This window comes from Mauremys reevesii, linkage group 9, assembly GCF_016161935.1.
Source record: "Mauremys reevesii isolate NIE-2019 linkage group 9, ASM1616193v1, whole genome shotgun sequence".
In the NCBI taxonomy this organism is placed as follows: domain Eukaryota; kingdom Metazoa; phylum Chordata; order Testudines; family Geoemydidae; genus Mauremys; species Mauremys reevesii.
The window spans coordinates 64,690,398-64,695,279 of NC_052631.1; the positions used below are offsets into that span (position 1 = coordinate 64,690,398).

A 4,882-nucleotide genomic window follows, 5' to 3' on the forward strand; every position below is an offset into this window, starting at 1 on the left:
CCAGGACAAACCCACTATCCTCTTCACCCTGTGATAGGATCAGTAACATTATCGCTTCTGACAGTTATACTGACATACATACATACATAGTGTGCTGGAAGGGGGACAAAAAAGCAACAGAGAAGCCCAATTTGCAACTAACCACTAAGTCTAAACCCTCTAGCTGGGCTCAGAACAGCATGCAGGCCTGGAAGGAAGGGCCCTAACATTGCTCTGAATGTGCCCATGGAGGAGTTAGGCAGCATTCAGAGCTCCACTTTTGAAATCAGGGCTTGATAATGCTAAAGCTGAGGATGGGGTCTAACAGGTGCTAAAAGCCACTGCACCCTGTAGGAGTGCCAGGCAATTTTGCACATGCTCTTCCTCCCAATTCAGCCACTGCTGCCACTTTGTCCCCCATCATTCTCAGAAAGATCAGTGACTTGGGGTGCCAGTGTAGCTAATCCTGAGCAGAGAATTAGGCTTGTTACCATGTCAGAGAGCACAAATCAAACACTGCTTGCCTCCCATTAATGTCAATGACAGTTGAGTGGCAACGTCCCCTTGTCGTCTTTGAAAGCCTCAGCCATTTCCAGCAAAGCTGAAGCTCTGGATCACAGTCATTGTTACTAAACACTACAAAACCAAAGTGAACTCACTGGGCGCTGGAACGAACTAACCAGGCTTTGAACAAATGCTGAGAGATACTCCCTTTAATACAGCAACAGAGCAGCCATTAGGGGACCGTGTCACTGCTAATAGCATTCTGTTTCCATGGTAGCCAGATGAACCATGTGGCCATGAGAAGCTGTGATCCTAAGCGCTCCTGAAGAAAGAATCTTGCTGATATGGTGAGCGGGGGGAGGACTTTTGAATAACTTTAATCCAAACTCTGGATTGTCCTTGTCACATTCTCTTTAATCCGTTTACAGCTACCTCCACATTTGATACTGTCAAACTGGGCAGAAACAAACCCCAGGAGCCAGGGGGTACACACTTCCCTTGCAGGAGCCTCCAGCACAAAGACTACAGGGGCCAGAGGCAGCCCCTTTCAGCCAAGCCCCTCAGACCTCTGACAGCACGGGATCAAGAGTCAAACCTGCCCTAGCTCGGCGTTTGCAAGATGTCTCAGTCCCTTAAAGATAACCTGCAAAAGCCGTCAGCGTCTTACAACTCTGACAGCTTCACGCATTGCTTATTGCTCATGAAACGGTCATGACCTGTCCATTCCCAAGGTATATTCCTTGGACACTCAGAGCCTGTGCCAGCTGGATTGCAGGCCATAACAGCACTGGGTACAGATGGTTACTACCTCACTTCCTATGGTAGTTATTTGTATAGTGCCTGGGAGCCGTAGTCATGGACCAGGGCTCCATTGTGCTAGGCACTGCACAGACAGTCCCTGCCCTATAACTTTGTGAGGTGAAACCCTGCGATGTATGGCACTCTCGTTCTGAAACTTGTTCCACAGAAGCTATTTAAACCCTCAGTACAAAATTCTGGCTAACACAAGCATTAGTCATCCATCTTTTCCATGGAGAATGAATAGCCCATTTTCCAGGATTGGTTCCAGAAGGGAATTCACAAGCACGGCAATCTGCTTTCAAGTGAAAAGACTAGATCCTTTCTGACCAAAACAACTACCCCATTCCACAAAAATCAGATCAGGGATTTCCTACTAAAAGCATTGCTCATTGCCTAGCACCTTGCGCAGTCAGTTACACCAATGCAAAATGTGAAACATATCAAATCAAACAGGCAGTGTAACCTACTGCTCAGTGTGTTGCTGGCTTCCCTCTATGCGTGATCCAAAGGATCAGAGTTTGTTACAGCCACACAGGTAGGTTAACTTGGCATCTGGAGATTCCAAGTTCAATCTCTGGTGTTTTGGCCACAATGGTGGTGTTTGATATCACACTGCACTGGTGTAAATAACTCTACAAGGGGCAGGGTAACAGAGAATCAGGTTCTCACTATGAGGCTGAAGGGGATGGATTTTCAAGGCACACAAGAAAATTGAGTGCCTAACCACCCTTTGCACTGTTAAAAAAATATCTTCCCATAAGAGCCAGAGGTCAGCAAAGGAAGTGTGTTTTGGGTAAGATTCTCAAATGTACACACGTTCCACTAACAGTCAACAGGGCTAGGGCTCCTGAGTCACCCATGTGGTTTTGAAAAATGTTACTCTTCATTTTATCAAACTCTGGGGGCCAAGACTTTAGCTAACCCTAGAACAGCAATGTCCTAAAGCCAGAGGAACACCAGTAGCAGGGAAGTGGTTCTGATGCACTCCAAGCTCTGTCTCTGAGCACTGCTCTGAGCAATCAGACTGCAGCACCTGTAAAGAAATGCATTTCCCTCCCATTAGAGTGTGTTCTCAAACACTGGATCGCAGCACCCACACCCATCTTCACAGCTGTGGTTCCCATTGGAGCCTCTTGCCAAGCAGAGAGATCACCAGATGTGCTGCTCAGGATGAAGACCTTTACTGAGAAACAGCTTGCTGCATTGTACCTTTTAACATATTTGCCTCGTCCTCCCTTCCCTGTACTCTGTCTCACTCACTTGCTGCACCTGGTCTCATGGTAGACTGTAAATTCTTTGGAACAGGAATGATCTCTTGCTATGTTTGGACAGTGTCTAACACAACAGGGCCATGATTCTGACTAGGGTTATTAAGTGTTAGAATAGATTTGTGTCCCTGTGTCCTAACTAATTAGTACCAGTTGTCTGAAGTTTATCCAAATACACAATATAGGGTCAGATCCTTCGCTGGTGTATACTGATTTTAGTGGCGATCTACTACTCTATACCTGCTGGAGATATGGCACGCAATCCATAGCTTCCCCCATCTCCTTTGCCTCAATGATGCTCTATTTACTATAGCATCAACATCAATAAAAGTTAGAGAAGAGAAGAGACAAGCCACCCCCTGCCCAGGTTTCACACTGAGCCCAGTGCATGCTGGGTCGGGACTTGTGAGTTTAGTCCATGTGGTAGGAGTACCCATGCAGTGCAGACAGGGTTCATTGAGTTTCTACGTCACTGTAGAATCGCAGTGATTCAGTCTAAGGAGTTCCCTGTGACTGAGGGCACAACAGTTCCTACAACTCGTTCCTCTGCTTCCTCCTGTGTGGTGTAGTCATGGTGTTGCATGTTTTATACCTCTAGTAGTCCTGCAAACCCTGGTATGGGGTCAATGTATTGCCCCTCTATTTGGTTTGCCAGCCTCCATCCCCTGCAGTGTTGCGTACCTAGGATATAACACATGATAGCAGCTCTCTGATGGTCCCTTCCCTTCAGAACACGCAAATTTATACTTCCAATTGCTCCACAGGCTCTGTACTGCCCTCCCTCCCATTCTAAGACAAGAGCCTGGAATCTATGCCCTACATTTTCAAAGTGGCACGTCGGGCCTTAGCTACATGGTGCCCATTGACTTTAATGGGGCTCACACTACTTAAACCTTATCTGCTGCTTTGAGACTCCAGGTGCAGGGACCCATTGCTTGCATGGTCCTTTGTGCCCACTCTATTTCCGTAAAGTGATGTACGGCACACCGCAGGCACTGCTGCCCCTAGGGGCTTGGCTACACTTGCAAGTTGCAGCGCTGGTAGAGGCTTTCCAGCGCTGCAATTAGTAACCGTCCACACCTGCAAGGCACATCCAGCGCTGCAACTCCCTGGCTGCAGCGCTGGCTGTACACCTGGTCAGGTTGGGGTGTAGCGATTGCAGCGCTGGTGATCCAGCGCTGCTCATCAAGTGTGGACACACACCAGCGCTTTTATTGGCCTCCAGGGAATAAGGAGTTATCCCAGAATGCTTTTAACTAAATTACTCTCTTTGTTTTGTTATGCTGCCTCTCTTTGTTTTGTTGTGAACTCCGATGGATGGGAGCTCTGTTGAACTGCTTATCTAAAAAAACAAACACTGATCACAGCAAACAGGAGCTATCTGTACCTGGCTGTGAACAATCAAATGAGAGGCAGGGAATGAATGTTTGCTTGACAGAGAAACAGCGTTGGATGCAGGCTGTTTGCAATTAAGACTAAGGGTTCGCGAACATTTTGTGATTTTTCAATCCAGGAAGCTAACACACAGTGTTGGCTCCAAAAATCCACTCTCTCTATCTTCCCCGCTCCCTGTCACAGTACACCACCCTCCACCCCCCTCTTTTGAAAAGCACGTTGTTGCCACTTGAATGCTGGGATAGCTGCCCATAATGCAGCACTCCCAACAGCGCTGCAAATGTAGCCACACACCAGCGCTGGTAGCTGTGAGTGTGGCCACACACCAGCGCTGCTCCTACACAGCTGGATGACCAGCGCTGCAAACTACCAGCGCTGCAAACCGTAAGTGTAGCCATACCCTAGGTCTCTGGCTGTGCTGAGTCATAAAGGTGTGTGGAGCAGGATGCATTGAAGGTTTTGCTGTCTACCTCTCGCTCCCAGCAGTTAAGGGAATATTTTACTGCTCTTCTCTTCCTCCAGCACTTTGTCTTGAGCACTCTGACAAGGCCAGAAAGAGTGTAAACAGGAAAGAGTTCATTCACCTCATTCCCACTCTCATTCCTCTAAGGAAAACAATTTGCACTGTAACCGGCTCCAAAGGAATGGGTCACTGACGATGCGTATTTGTGTAGCCCCTAACACAGTGGGGTCCTGGTCCATGACTGCAGTTCCTCAGTGCCACTGTGACACAAGTAAATAATAGAACACCCTAGCAGCCTGGGAAGCGGCACCACAGCAGTGCTGCATTTGGAGGAGACCTACAGAAGGTATTTCCCGCTCCCAATGATTTCAGCCTAGAGCCCACAGCAAGTGGGAGGATGGTTTTGTGGTTAAGGCCTGGGGCTAAGTTCAATTCCTAACTGCCACTGACTTCCTGTGTGACCTTAGGGAAG

At 47.9% G+C, this 4,882-nt stretch overlaps 1 long non-coding RNA gene across 1 annotated transcript; it reads left to right on the plus strand.

The window, feature by feature from the left end:
* Positions 1 to 773: 773 nt before the first annotated feature.
* On the plus strand, positions 774 to 2,494 carry LOC120371485. Its single transcript, XR_005584394.1, has 3 exons — positions 774 to 830; positions 912 to 1,214; positions 2,348 to 2,494. It is a non-coding gene; the product is annotated as an uncharacterized LOC120371485 (long non-coding RNA).
* Positions 2,495 to 4,882: the final 2,388 nt, after the last annotated feature.